The sequence below is a fragment of the Vulpes vulpes genome, chromosome 4, assembly GCF_048418805.1.
Source record: "Vulpes vulpes isolate BD-2025 chromosome 4, VulVul3, whole genome shotgun sequence".
NCBI lineage: Eukaryota > Metazoa > Chordata > Mammalia > Carnivora > Canidae > Vulpes > Vulpes vulpes.
The window spans coordinates 25,246,706-25,262,655 of NC_132783.1; the positions used below are offsets into that span (position 1 = coordinate 25,246,706).

Here is a 15,950-nt window from a genome sequence, read left to right on the forward strand (position 1 = left end):
AGGCAGAGGAAGATGCAGGCTCTATGCAAGGAGCCTGACATGGGACTTGACCCCAGGTCTCCAGGATCATGCCCTGGGCTGAAGGCAGCGCTAAACTGCTGAGCCACCCAGGCTGCCCTCTACTGAAATTTTTACATGGGTTTCATCCTTTCTTTTATTGATGTGATGTATGATATTGATTGATATGTGAATATTAAACCACCAGCCTCCCTGGAATAATATCTTACTTGATTATGGTGAATGATTTTTTAATGTACTGTTGGATTCTGTTTGCTAATATTTTGTTAAGGATTTTTGCATCTATATTCATCAGAAACAATGAATTGCCTGTAGTTCTCTTTCTTTTTCTTTCTCTTTCTTTTCTTTCTTTCTTTCTTTCTTTCTTTCTTCTTCTTCTTTCTTTCTTTCTTTCCTTTTTTCTTTTTGGTAGTGTCTTCATCTGGTTTTGGTAGTAGGGTAATACTGGCCTCATAAAATGAACTTGGAAGCTTTTCTTCCTCTCTTTTTTGGAACAGTTTGAGAAGAACAGGTATTAACTCTTTAAATGTTTGATAGAATTTGCCTGTGAAGCCATCTGGCCCTGGGCTTTGATTCAAATGCAGACCTTTTCCCAAAGTCCTTGCTCTTAACCTGTATCATATACCTAGACAAGAAGATGCTGTGGATAGCAGATATAAATGTTGTGAGACAGAAGAATATTCAAGCTTCACCCTTCGCATTCATATCTTCATCCAAGTCCATTATACTTAAATGAAAAGGCCCCATTTCAGATTTGTGAGGATCTTCTGGGGCTTCTTTTACCTATCAGTAAAATTTTCCTACAATGGTGGAGGTTTTTTTTTTTTTGTTTTTTTTTATTCAAAAGAAGTTAGAAATGGAAATGATAGAGAATAGTTTTCCCTCTCTGTCTAGACAAATGCATTTCTCTTAACAGCTCTCTTGAATCTTGGTGAAGATAGAGACTCTAGAGCGAGTAAAACTGCTACTCTTCCCAACACCTGCTCTCACTGTATGAGGACTAGGGATAATCAGAGAAGTAGATCTTAATGTGCATCATATGCTTCACTAGACTGGCATTGTTCCAGACAAATAAATTACTTGACTACAGAAGGTGCAGTTATAATGGAATTTCAACTAAGCAATAACAACGATAATGGCAAAAAATAACAATATTAATAACTATGGATTTGTGGGCTTTCTAAATTGTTCAGAAATGTGAGGTCCACAACTGATGTGTCTGCTGTCCAATGCTTGATTTGTGGTATAGATCAAAAACTTTTCCTTGGGTGGCTCAGTTGGTTAAGCATCTGCCTTTGGCTCAGGTCATGATCCCAAGACCGTGGGATGGAGCCCATCAGGCTCTCTGCTCAGTGGGGAACCTATTTCTCAGTCTCCCTGCTTACCACTCCACCAATTTGTGCGCTGTCTCTGTGTCAAATAAGTAAATAAAATCTTTTAAAAACATTTTCCTGGGGGATCCCTGGGTGGTTTTTTTTTTGTACAAAATTTTCAGTTTTATTATAAAAATGCCCACACAACAAAGATTGTCATAAGTCATTTCTTGGCTCTACTTGCATTCAGCACTTGCTCTTGAGCAGCTTTCTTTGCTTTTCCCATCTCGACAAGTTCCTTATATCGCTTCATGCAGTCCTTCTTTGTCCTGCCAGGCACTGCTTCTGCTATTTTTTCCCACCTTTCAGGTGTATTTACTGGGTACGTTTTTAAATCCTGTTCCAAAAGCTTCTGTTCTTCTGTTGTCCAAGGGGTGAAATCTGTGCACGGGCCTTCAAATCGTTCTGAAGGTGTTGCATTGTTGGCTTGAGGCACCACTCCATGCTCTTTTTTAAATTTATCAAAAGCCCTTTTGTTTATGTCATCTTTTTGAAGAGGGTCAAGTTTTTGAAGACTCTTTGTTTTGCCAATAACATCTTTGGCAGTTCTCTTGACTCCAGAAGAAGAGTGTATAGTCTTATCATTAGCGATAACTTGCCATCTTGAATTTGTTCCAGCAAGGAAGAGGTTCACAGCTTTAATTAGTAATTGCAAATCATCTTCTGACCAGTTTTTACTGCCATTTCCACTTCCACCAGTTCATTTCTCTGCATTCTTGGATGCTTGTCGCATTCGAGCCTCACCTTCCTCTTTCTCTTTTCTAATCTGCTCATTTATTTCTTCTGTTTTTTCCAGAGCAGCCTTTCTTACTTCCTTTGTAGATGATGTGAGTGTTTCATTCAAACACTGTAAACTTAGGCACTTAGCGCCTGCCTTCTGCCCAGGGCATGATCCTGGAGACCTGGGATGGAGTCCCATGTTGGGCTCCCTGCATGGAGCCTGCTTCTCCCTCTGCCTGTGTCTCTGCTTCTCTCTCTCTCTCTCTCTCTCTCTCTCTCTGTCTCTCATGAATAAATAAATAAATCTTAAAAAAAAACTTTTCCTCGAAAAATCATGTGAAATTTACATACAGGGAAATTCACAGAACGCAATTTTTTTATTGTCCATTTGGTCAGGGACTAATTGCCATATTAAAATCACCCTCTGTCAGCTATTTTTTTTCTAATGTATATTGATTGGTTTCTTATTTAATCAGACTTACACATTTTATTTCCATTGAATATGGAATTCTAATTCCTTACTATTTAACCTTAACTCAAATCTTACCCTCTCTTTTAATAAATTAGGACATACCAATCTTGTAAAATATTATTTCTAATTATCGGTTAGTACATTCCACTCTCTTCTTTCATCTGACAGGTGAGACACACAATCACTCAATCTTCATGCAAAGATATATGACGATGTAATACAGTTTTACAGAATACTGTGTATGTTATTTCTATTACATAATTCATTTTAGTGTTTCCATCCATCAAAATATAGCGTTCATCTGAAACTTCTCTAATAATTCTTTTGCCTCTTATGTACAGAGATAGATAAATGAAGTGACTGTCTTACAACATGTAATAGGTTGACTTATTTGTTTGTATGTGGGGATTTATACAGTGATTTGTCTCCAAAGAGGAAGTGAAATAATTTTTTTAAATGGAAAACATAAACATTTTAATGTGAAGACTACAGGGAAGGCTTTAATGAAGGAGAAGGCTGACATATTTTCCTGATAATGACAACACAGACATTGTTAAATTTCTTTGCGAGGACAATGAGAAAAAAGTTAGGAGGGTGCTTTTATAAAGTCATTGTTATTATTACTCAAGTCAATGAGCTGTTAAGTACAAGCTTAATTATGACCTATGTTCATCATCTTGATACTTAATAACGCACCAGATGCACTTTCCCTGCTTTGTCAATTGCCTGATCTGGGATCCCTGGGTGCCCAGCGGTTTAGCGCCTGCCTTTGGCCCAGGGATCCTGGAGACCCGGGATCGAATCCCACGTCGGGCTCCAGGTGCATGGAGCCTGCTTCTCCCTCTGCCTGTGTCTCTGCCTCTCTCTCTCTCTCTCTCTCTCTCTCTCTCTCTCTCTGTGACTATCATGAATAAAAAAAAAATTGGCTGATCTATCAGTTGACTGAGCATTCCCTGCCAAATGTGACTGTCTTCCATCTCCAGAGGAGATAGCTGGTTTACCCACATCTAGACTTCATCGTTTTCTTCCCAAAATATTTGTTCCCTGAGACAGGTTCCATCGGAAATTAGGTCGGAAATTAGGTCGGAAATTTGTTGTTTACTCACCACATCTTAGGTCAGAAGAAACAAATGAAACAATATCTCATCTTGATAAATGATTGAGATACGGTCAGATGACATACTAATTTTAAAAGTGTGTTAATCCCACCTAAATATAGATGACGAATTAATTTAAACGTGGGCTAACCGGCCTGCTCTGCACTGCATCCAGGTGATGCCTTTGCTCTCAAGTTAACCTGATTGCGCAGAGGTGCCCTTGTTCCCTGACTTCATCCCCAAACCATCAGGATTATTTCAGTTTACCTTCTCCTTTTCCCAGAACATCCTGTTTGGAGTCATGCAAAGGGAGTGTTTGCTGCAAAGAAGCCTAATTCATAGTTAACATTGTCCTTATCATGGACATACTACGTAGGGGAATGCCTCTGCTGGAGGTCACCCACCAGGACCCACAAACCTGTGGCCCACACCCAGGCTGGCTGGGCTCCAGACAGGTTGATTTGGCTCCTTCCAGACCCAAGCCCAGGGCGCTGGGCGGTCGTGGTTCACCCAGGGTGGGGGCAAAGTGCCCAGGGTAGCAGCACTTCTTATTTTTGGTGGAAACTGCCCCTCGCTCTGGCTTTCAGGACCTGGGGGTGTGCGCACTCATCGCGACAGTCCCTCTCTTAAGTGAGGCACTCCGCGCCCCCCCACCCCCAATCACCTCTGCGCGCCCCCCTGCAGCCCTTGCAGCGCCCAGCGCACCCCAATGGCGGCCACTGAGCTTCCTGCAAGCTCCCAGTTGCCTCCGTCGCCGCCTGGGAATCTGGGGCCCCAGGGGACTGCGAGCCCTGGTGTCCGTGGGACACAGGGAGGACGCAGCCGCTGTGCCTGCCCCACCCGCCACCCCTGGGAGCGGGGAGGCCCGGAGAGGCGGGGCGCGGCCAGCAGCTGGCCTGGGGCAGGAGCAGCGCCGCCCACAGCCCGGGCCTGGAGCCCAGCGGAGGGGGAGCGGCGGGGGCAGAGCTCTCCTCCGCGGGGGAGGGCCCCCAGCGGGGGGGCACAGCAGCACCAGGCAGCTGCCCGGAGGCCGCGGGGTCCTGGAGCGGGGGTGGGGGGGGCAGCTGCAGCGGGAACAGGCCTCCGTGGAAGCGTGGCTGGTGATCACCGGGACTTCACCTTCTCTTACTTTGTTAGGAAAGCCACCAGGTAAGGAGGGGACCCCCGGAGGACGCGCGGGGCGCTGAGTGGCCTGGGGCTCAGCTCGCCCCCTTCCTGAACCTCCCCCCTTCCTTCACCCTTAAAGGAGCTCTGTTCCCAGGCCCTTTGCTTTCCAAGGAGGGCTTTGGTCCCGCTGGGCCATAGAGATCTCGACTCCGCGGCAGGTACAGCCCAGACGCCAGGCGTGGGGTTCGATGCAACTTTCTCACAAAGTTAGATGCAACAGTGCACAGGCTGGACCCCCTCCCTCGACCCGCCCCCCACCCCCTGCCCTGGCATCCCCAGGGCAAGATTGTTCAGACACCCCGCTCAGAGGCCTCCCCCCCCTCTAGCCTCCGGGGCCCCCTAAATCTTAGCGCCCCTCAAACCGTGTTGGAGCCCTTCCCTGCAGCTCCTCCGGGAGCACCATTTCCAGCCTGGTCGCAGCGGCTCCGCTCCACCCCAGGCCCCTCGCCGGCCCTCAGGGGGGGCGGGAAGCCGGCGGGGGAGAGCGCGGGGAGCCCTAAGGCAGCACCATGCCGGAGTCCTCCCGGAGTGAGTGGGGTCGCCTCCGCCCCCGCAGTCCCTCCCGGGCTCCGCGCTTCCTTCCACTCTCTGGCTGCGCCCAGGGCGGCGCTGGGGAGGGCGGCGGCGGCGGAGGGCAGGTGCCCTTTGGGGACCAAACAAGGTACTTCCCGAGCATCCCCCCTCCCACTTCCCTTGGGGGCGCGGGGCTGGGTGCGGGGTGGGGGCGTCGGGGTCAGCCGGGGGCGGGGGTGCTCCCCTGGAAGCGGACTGATAGGGTTCTCTGCCTTCATTCTCTTCGTGTAGTCCTACTTAGGGACCTCAGAAGCGGCTCTTGTTTTTCTGTTTGTTTGTTTTTTCACAAAAGGCTGTTTCTCCTAAAGCTTTGGTGTCCCTGTCATCCCTGTTGGGGTTTGGGGACAGAGCCGACCTCTTCGGGCAACTCTGATCTCCAGGGTTTCGTTACTCCCCGTCCTTGTAAAGTCTTTAAAAAAAGACTTTTTTTAAAGCTATGGTTATTAAAACGTATGTGTGTATATATTCTTATATACTATCTGTAAGAGTTCATGTTGAGTAAAAGTCAGAAAAGGAAAGTGTAAAATATTTAAAGAGTAGCACAGACCATTAATTGTAAGAGTTAAAAAGCACCAAAAGCTGTCAGTTTAAAGAATATAATCTAAGAGCTTGTGTGTAGTCAGGGGTTCTGGTTTGGGCTGATATTTGGTGGCATTAACTGGGTATTTAAGAGATTACTCAGTTGTTGATTATAAAAATTCCAAATTTCTAAACCCAGCGTGATTCATATGGTTGTGGTAAAAACTTATTGCAGACATTTTCACTTTAGGGCTAGGATTGTTTTTTTAACTAGAAGCTCACATTACTTTGCTTTTTTCCCTTTTGTTACACGCTGTAAGTGTAAAATGAGTCTGTGATTCAGAACCCCATGAAACAGATCGTTCTGTAGAAACATTTAACATTTTTTAAATTTAAAATAAATTTGGATTCACTTAGATTGGGCATCCGTGCCTGTAAACAGGCATGTTGATGGAATATTTCTACCTTATTTGATTTAATTGTTGTCATTTGACATTCATGCGTGCTTTTTTATCCTATCCCCAGACTGAATGATCTGTCCTCACAAGTAGTCCCTGAACAGGATGAAGGTTTCTGGCATTCCTAAATTCTTATTTATATACCTGTGAAGGGGATCCCTGGGTGGCTCAGAGTTCAGTGCCTGCCTTCTGCCCAGGGCATGATCCTGGAGACCTAGAATGGAGTCCCACGTCAGGCTCCCTGCATGGAGCCTGCTTCTCCCTCTGCCTGTGTCTCTGCACACCCCCCCCCCCGGTCATGAGTAAATAAATAAAATTTAAAAAATACCTGTGAAAATTGGTTGACCTTGAAAGGAGTTCTGCTGCTATATTACATTGATTGTTATAACTTATCTTCAAACACAGAGCTAAGCACCTAGTTTAAAGAAAGCTACAAGCTTGGGGCATAGATGCTTTTTAGGAATCGCAGCCTCAAAGAAAAAAAAAAGGAATCGCAGCCTCTTTATGTGAATTTGAGTGTCAATTGAAGAATTCATAACATAATCTATAGGCAGAAAAATTATTTTGAGACTTGCAAACTACAACGTATGGAAAATCCCACCCTCACTGTTCTACCTGCCTGTGTACATACCCTGTGAACTAAGGGCTCTAATCTTCATGCATTTGCAAATGAAGGCTTCTGGTGCCAGTGCCACTTTAACAGCTCTTCTTCTTGCCATCATACTAAAATAATGTTACCTTTCATTATTTACTAAACTTCTCTGCCAAGGAGGGTGATGTTTTACATCATTTAGTATTGTAGGAGTAGCATGGTTGACTTTTTATTGCTTTGTTTTGTACGAGGCAAAGAGAATATTCAGAATATTTGGCATTTAATGGAAATAGGAATTACTAAGTGAGGACAAGTTTTTATGACCGCTTGGATCAAAGTCCAGAAACAGAAGTCTTACACTTCCGTGTAGCTTTCAGCGATAGACTTTTTATTTGACACTGCAAAACTGTGCTGAATTAGTTCACATTCCTGGTCCTGTGTCTAGGATTTTTTTCACTTCTTTTCTTTTCTTCTCTCTTTCTTTGTTTCTGTCATAATTTTCTCATCTCTAAAAGCTGTAATATTCTTATTTGCAAAATAGTTCTATTAAAATCAGATGAAATAAATTTAACACCAATAAAAGATAAATGTATTATAAAAAATTCAAGTGAAATAAAATCAGATGATAGATATCAAATAAATATTGCCATCCACTTTTTCAAAAGATACTGTTTCTGTGAATATATAGGAATATAATTCCAATTATCAGATAAATGATTTGTGAGGCATATGTTATTAAGTTGTCACTAGTGTTGAAGATAATAAAACTCTATGGTTATTGACTCAGTCTGACTTCGGTCTTATTTATAATAATTTTATGGTGGTAATTCTGATGCGGTGATGACCTTTTCTTTTTGTATGTTTTTTTTTTTTTAATTAAGATTTGTGCCTTTTATTTTTTTTTAATTAATTTTTATTGGTGTTCAATTTACCAACATACAGAAAAACACCCAGTGCTCATCCCGTCAAGTGTCCACCTCAGTGCCCGTCACCCATTCCCCTCCAACACCCGCCCTCCTCCCCCCTTCCACCACCCCTAGTTCGTTTCCCCGAGTTAGGAGTCTTTATGTTCTGTCTCCCTTCCTGATATTTCCCAACATTTCTTCTCCCTTCCTTTATATTCCCTTTCACTATTATTTATATTCCCCAAATGAATGAGAACATACACTGCTTGTCCTTCTCTTGTATGGTTTATAAACAGCGTTCATATAGCCAGCTTTAAGCTGCTCTTTAGTACTCACCTCAAGATGTGCAGTTTTTAGTATTTTGAATATGTTGTGCAACAAAATTTTCTTTTTAGTAATTCCACCTAAATATTTAAAATATCCGAAACTGGCTTTTAAGTTTCAAAGGTAGAATTTGTACCTTCATCCTTATCTGAATACAGAGAAGGTTTCCTAAGGTTTGAAACACAAAATAACTTAGGACTTTGCTTGAACTTCCTACTGCATTTTAAGAATGCTTAAGAAAGATTTCTTCTGTAGTTGAAAAGGCTACACAGAACTGTTTGGTGTTTATTAGTTTATCCCCCAAACATTTTTCAACCTAATATTTTATTAAACCTGTAACTGTTATGTCGAATTAGATGTGTTCTTTGTTCTCAGAGCTGATTGTAGGATGACAGCCTCTTCCTAGGAGGAAAGTCTTCCATAAGGACCACTGGGCAATTAAACAAATCACTGAGTTGATTGATCGTGGAGGGTTCAAAACGACTAATTTCTGAATTTAGGATGCAGTCTAGTTACTGACTTTGCAGGACTTCCTATGAAATTAGTTTAGCTGGATAGATGCGGATTCAGTTGACCAGTGTTTACAGCTGATTGATGTGGTCGTGGTGATATCTGTTATATCAGGCTCTGAGTAAAAAGCGCCTGTGAGCTACATACCTAGGAATAAAAAATGAAGGAAGGCTTTCCAATATAGGAGTCATTCATTTGATATTTAGCTCTGTAATCTTATTTACCGACTTGGTATTCCCACTTAACTTGAACTATATATATATTTTTTACGATGTAAGTGCTTTATTCATTTTCTCTAACTGGTAGAAATTTACGCTTACTGCCAAGCAAATGTTTAAGGCAGGTAAAGCCAAGTACTCACTTGGCTTAAGTTTTGACACTGCAAAACTGTGCTGAATTAGTTAAGAACTTGAGTTCTTAAGAGTCATTTTGCTAAGTATTCTAAAAACCTTTTAAGAAGCTCTTAAGGATATCTATTTATTTCTCTGGTTTGTAGTTTGTACTGAACATGCTATTTAAAGTGTTATGTGCCATTGGTAGCTTCTGTTTTCCTCGAGACTTTTCCTCTGATTCTGAATTGTAAAGTCAACCTTTTGGAAATTACATTTTCTGAATAATTTTATTAAAACTAAACTTGGGACTGAAAAGATACTCTTCTAGTATCATATCTCTAGTGATAACTATAAAAAATAGCCATCCTTATTTCTGCTCTCTGTACATATACCGAGGTATAAGAAAAGATCCGGATCTCTTAAGCTGATGAAATAATTAAAACACACACACACACACACACACACACACACACACACAGAATTTTTGCACTTTAGAGTTAGAGAGGATCATGAAATCCGGTGTTTCTCAGACTTAAGTAGTGTTCCCCTGCTAAAGACAGTCTTATTCATCTCTAGCATATTAGAAAGCATTTGGTCATAAGTAACATAAACCCTACTTGGATGCATATAAAATTGACTTACATGATTAAGTGCCTGGAGATTGGTTTGGTTATGAAATTGAGCTGATCAAATACCCGTCAAGATTCTGTTTGTCTGTATGTCTGTTTAATCTGTTTGTCCTTCCTTCAGTCCATCCATTCACCTCTTCTTCCTTCTTTCTTTCCTTCTGTCCATCTACCCTTCCATTTTTTGGTCTTATGCTGTGTTGGCTTTATTCTGTACGTTTTCTTTATAGGCTGGAAGCCTTTTTGGTGCAACTTTCGGTGGCTCTTAATATTCTGAAACTAGAGAAATACCTTGTTATTTGTGTCAGTCCTCTCAAAATTACTCTGGCCCTGCTTGGGTCATGTGCCAGCTCTGGACCAATCACTGTGTCCAGAAGAATAGGTTTATCCAAGGGGTGGATAAGCCACAATCTGAAATGCCTTTGGGGGAGAGGGAATTTCCTAAAAGAAAGCGATGTAGACACAGCAAGAAGTTCCAGATACCTACCATCTAGTGCCGGGCTTCCTTTTATTTAATGTTAGTTAAACGTGGAATTCTTAAGAGCTGGTATAATGCTGCCATAATTACAGCATTTTTCCAATTGTAATACCAAAATAAATTTGTGAGTTAATTACGAACTAAAATGGTACAACCCCAGCCAGATACAAGTTGACAGCATTTATTAAATCACCTTTTTAGAGTGAATCTGGCCCTGCCTGCCCAGTAAAGGGTCTGCTGAGGTCAGCTCACCTTTACTACAGTTGCCTTAATGATGATTGACTTCTTCCCCTGGGTCTGCTCAGTCAGGAAGCTTTTATTCCAATAGCACAGCATACCAACTTTGGGTTTTCCTTGGTCTGAAAGCATATTTGCATATCAAGGTGGTCTCTTTTCAAGATTTCCCTTTGTTCTGCGACCACTAAACTGCAGTGTGATTGTGAACACAAATATATACCTGACTGCCAAAATTGCAGGACAGTGCTTGATTCCAAGGTGGTCATCCCAGTATTTTAAAGTATACTTCTTTCACCTTCTTTCTCTCCTCCTCCTCCTCCTCCTCCTCCTCCTCCTCCTCCTCCTCCTCCTCCTTCTTCTTCTTCTTCTTCTTCTTATTATTATTATTATCATCAGTGTGGAAACACAAAATTTAAGACACTTTCATAGAAAAATTACAGATCTCCACAACACACTTGTTTGGGGTCCCTCCAATTGGAGGTGCCCCCAAGTGCCAAACCAGCACAGTCTTTCCCATATCTCAGCTGCAAAACAAATCAGTTTACATATTTACAGCATAGACGTCAGTGACTATGTTTTCTTTCAGAGATAAGTAGGATTTCCTTTAAGGAATATTTTTCACACATGTGTTTGTGAGTGCACGGAAATTTACAGAACACATCTCTTTCAACTCTCAGTCAAGTGTGAATGTAAAACCACATGAAGCAGTTATGCATTTAATTTGTATCGGGTCCCAGTTAGCTTCTCAGATGTTTTCATAGCTGGAGAAAACTTGGAAATACTAGATAACTTCAGGCAGAGCGTTCATGTCCTTTCCATGCCAGATCCAAGAGAACTAATCACTGTAATATCGGAGTAGAGGTTATTTGAGGATATCACTTGGAGGTGCTCCGAATCTCCCCAGCTTCATATAATAGCCTATTATAGTGTAGTCATCTTTTCTTTATCTAAAGCAGTACTCCTCAAAGGGGATGCTGTGGGGGTACCTAGGTGGTCTAGTTGGTTAAGTGTCCAGCTCTTGATTTTGGCTCTGGTCATGACCTGAGGGTTGTGAGATCAAGCCCCACCTTGGACTCCATCCTGGGCATGGACCCTGCTTAAGATTCTCTCTCTCTCCCTCTCACTTTTTTCCCTCCCCAGCTTCTCTCTCTCCCCCTCTCAAAAAGAAAAGGTGAGGGATGCTATTGGAGTTCGATGGTGGCTTTTTTATGTTGTTTTGAGACACTGTACAACACATTGCAGGATATTTAACATCCCAAGGCCCCAGACACTAATTGCCAGAGTGCCCCCATCATACTGACCCACATTTCCAAATGCCCCCAAGGACATACTATTACGTACATACTACTTGGTTAGAAGCCATTGTTCCAAACTCTTTCATATTGATTTCTACTGATGAATACTGTGTAAGGGCCCCAGATAGGACAAATCTTAGCTTCAAACCCTGGAGCTATCTCTTTCAAAGAGTATGACCTTAGGTGCTTCATTTGCCTCCTCTGTAAAATGGGGATAGCATTTACTTTGTAGGGTTTTTAAGAAATTTAAAGGAAATAATGTATATTTTCTTCTCTCTCCTAGAATGAATTTCAGTAGTTTACTCTTTTATCTTTATCTTGAGAATCATCAGCACCTTAAATATAATCACAGACAGTCATTGCTTTATTCTGGCAAGTGGGAATTAGAACAAATGAATGGTGATTTTATAGATTTTAAGAGTCCTTATTTTTCACATGAATGTTAATTAATGATTTGAACAGAACCATTTGTGAATTCTGTGAGGTACTGGAAAAGGAAGTGGAAGGGGAGCTCAGACCTCCCAGTGCTGTCCCCAGCATTGGAATTGGCCCAAATTAATAACCCTCAGCTTTAAAGTGAGAGAGGGTAGGGAATCAAAGCAGAGACATTCATTAGTGAGCTTAAAAATCTCTTTCAGGTCTCCTAACTCAGGGAAAAGAACTAGGGGTGGTGGAAGGGAAGGTGGGCGGGGGGTGAAGGTGACTGGGTGACAGACACTCAGGAGGGCACTTGAAAGGATGAGCCCTGGGTGTTATTCTATATGTTGGCAAATTGAACACCAATAAAAAAAAAATTATGAATAAAAAAATCTCTGCTCTAAGCATTCTTTTTTTAGGCTTATTTGAGAGAGCAAGAGAGAGAGCATGCACACAAACAAAAGAATACAAGCAGGGGGAGCTGCAGAAGGAGGAGGGAGAAGCTGACTCTCCCCTGAGCAGGGAGCCTGATGCCCATGGTTCCTTGCTCTATCCCAGGACCCTGAGATCATGACTTGAGCCAGAGGCAGATGCTTAACCGACTAAGCCACCAGGTGCCCCAGCACTAAGCATTCTTGATTCTCACAAGGAGAGCAGAGTGTCAGATTCTCAGATTCAATAGTTTTCTTCTTTAACTACTTTCCAAATATATGAGTAGTGGATGCAGGTCAAATCATTCAAACAGTGTAACTCAAACTGTAAAATTAGGATTGAAGGGCAGGAAAAATATCTAATGTTATATTTATTTTTGTGAGTTATTTTTGTGGTTTTCCTACAGATCATTTTAGCAGATTTCCTTATAGGTGTTTAACCATCCCTTTCCAGACAAATAATTAGTATAATTTTTGTAATTCTGGTTTTAAAGTGATTAATTCACATGACTTATGGAAAAAAGCACTGGACAGAAAGAAAAAGGGATGACACTTTAATAGTAATCTTCAAAACTTGGGAATATGTTGTGTTTTGTGGATTACTCAGGTCCTGCAACTTTTTAATCTACTTGTCTGAAGCATCCTGCAAATCTCCCCAAATATTACTGCTCAAAAACCTGGTGCATAGCCCTCCTGGAGGCCCAAGCTTCAGCATACTTAGAGAATTTCCTCAATTGAGCCCCTTCGGTAGGAGCTATAACAGACCAACTTTAGTTTCCAAATCTGTATCAGAGTGTTAAAGTATTATGTTATCTAGTACTAAAAACCATTCTGCGATTTAGAATTATGATTATTGTGAAATATTGCAATTGTTTTCATTATAGTTATTTATTTTCTCACATTTGTTGTGAGTTTTATCTTTGATATTTTGAAAAAAGGTGCCCCAAATCTATAACTTATTTCTGCAAAAAAAAATTAAGTTTTTGATAGTAATGGGAAAACAAGATATGTTCTTATATTTATTTTTCTCAACTAAATATTCAGCTCTTTATTTTTATAAATTATTCAGAAAATTACATCATATATAGTGTAGTTATTATTAGTCTAGGGAGTCTTAATGGTTTTTCACTACTAAATTGAGAGAAAACAAGCATTGAAAAGACCATTTTATTCCTTTAAGTGTTTCTGTACAGATATTAGTGCTTTTAAAACAGGAGCCTAAGAAGCAGCAGTGGCTAACATCTAGTTGTTCTGTACAAGCCTCTTGAATAATTTTTATTTTTACAAGAAATCAATTTTGAAGGTATACCCCATTTAATAATGTTTGATTAACTGAAAAGTAATATCTATCATGTATTAAAGACTGTATTAGGCATAAGGTTTGTCTGAGACTCTATGCTGTCACATTATATGTCTCATTTCCTTAAATTTTTAAAAAATATTTATTTATTTATTTATTCTACTTTACATTTTGTGGCTTTTTTATTTTCATGAATCTATTTTTTATTGGTGTTTAATTTGCCAACATATAGAATAACACCCACTGCTCACCCCGTCAAGAGCCCACCTCAGTGCCTGTCACTCAGTCACCCCTACCCCCCGCCCACTACCCCTTCCACCACCCCTAGTTCGTTTCCCAGAGTTAGGAGTCTCTCATGTTCTGTCTCCCTTTCAGATATTTCCCAATTATTTTTCTCCTTTTCCCTTTATTCCCTTTCACTATTTTTTATATTCCCCAAATGAATGAGACCATACAATGTTTGTCCTTCTCTGATTGACTAATCTCACTCAGCATAATACCCTCCAGTTCCATCCACGTCGAAGCAAATGGTGGGTATTTGTCGTTTCTAATGGCTGAGTAACATTCCATTGTATACATAGACCACATCTTCTTTATCCATTCATCTTTCAATGGACACTGAGGCTCCATCCACAGTTTGGCTATTGTGGACATTGCTGCTAGAAACATCAGGGTGCAGGTGTCCCGGCGTTTCATTGCATCTGTATCTTTGGGGTAAATCCCCAGCAGTGCAATTGCTGGGTCTAGGGCAGATATATTTTTAACTCTGAGGAACCTCCACACAGTTTTCCAGAGTGGCTGCACCCTGGAATCCCCTAACTGCAGTTCATATTCCCACTAACAGTGCAGGTGGGTTCCCCTTTCTCCGCATCCTCTCCAACATTTGTGGCTTCCTGCTGCGTTAATTTCCCCATTCTCACTGGTGTGAGGTGGTATCTCATTGTGGTTTTGATTTGTATTTCCATGATGGCAAGTGATGCAGAGCATTTTCTCATGTGCGTGTTGGCCATGTCTATGTCTTCTTCTGTGAGATTTCTGTTCATGTCTTTTGCCCATTTCCTGATTGGATTGTTAGTTTCTTTGCTGTTGGGTTTAATAGTTCTTTATAGATCTTGGAAACTAGCCCTTTATCTGAGACGTCATTTGCAAATACCTTCTCCCATTCTGTAGGTTGTCTTTTACTTTTGTTGACTGTATCCTTTGCTGTGCAAAAGCTTCTTATCTTGATCAAGTCCCAATAGTTCATTTTTGCTTGTGTTTCTCTTGCAAAAGAAAAGAAAAGAAAAGAGAAGAGAAGAGAAGAGAAGAAAGAGAAAGAGAATAAAATAAAAGAAAGAGAAAAAAAGAAAAGAAAAAAACGGGTGGGGGGTCAGAAACAAATCAAAAAACAAAAAAAACAAGGGGGAGTACCCTCTGATTCTGTGTACTGTAAATCCCTCGACCCCCCCTGGAACTTTCCAGTGCTGCTTGGTGAATAATTTGTTTTTCCCCTGTCCCCCTAGCTGGTCTCCTGGGGGAAGGGCCTGCTGTGCTGATTTTCAGGTGTTAGCACTTGGGGGAACTGCTCAGTCCCCTGCCTGCTGCAAGGCTCAGTGAAAGATGTTTAAACTGTTTATCAGGTGAGGCCACTGTGAGGCTCAGTGGGGGTTGTTTACCCCTTGAGGCCCCAGGAGGAGCAACCAGAGTAGTGGCAGCCAGCTCTCCAGCCCTACAGTCAGCTCCCGCAGTAACTTGGGAGCTCTCAGTCTGCAGGGGCCTGGAGACTCCGGGGCGGGGGCACTCATCTGCTCAGCTTGTGGCAGGAGCCTCCTTGTTGTCCTTGGCCCTCGCGGCTTCTACCTGTCAGCGAAGGAGGCCAGATACTGGGCTGTGTCCCCGGCGCCCTGGGCTCCCAGGCCTGTGCTGTTGGAATCCTGCTCCTGCCACGCAACCCCCTTCACGCGGAGCCGCAGCCGGAGCCCCTCCGAGCTACTCCCCGGTCTAGCCAAGTGCACTGCAGCCCTTTAGGCAGCTCGGCTCTGGGGTGTGGCGTGCTGTCCCCGGGGCGCAGGTGTCTGTTAGTGCCTCTGGGAGCCTGAGGGCATCCCCACCCTCCTGGGTCCTGCT

The 15,950-nt window shown here is 42.2% G+C and overlaps 1 long non-coding RNA gene across 1 annotated transcript in view; it reads left to right on the forward strand.

The window, feature by feature from the left end:
- Positions 1–4,678: 4,678 nt before the first annotated feature.
- The window catches only part of LOC140598552 (uncharacterized), a 36,625-nt gene continuing 25,353 nt past the window's right edge, over positions 4,679–15,950 (forward strand). Inside the window, exon 1 of the long non-coding RNA XR_012000990.1 lies at positions 4,679–4,829. This is a non-coding gene — a long non-coding RNA (uncharacterized lncRNA). The remainder of the gene's footprint in view (positions 4,830–15,950) is intronic.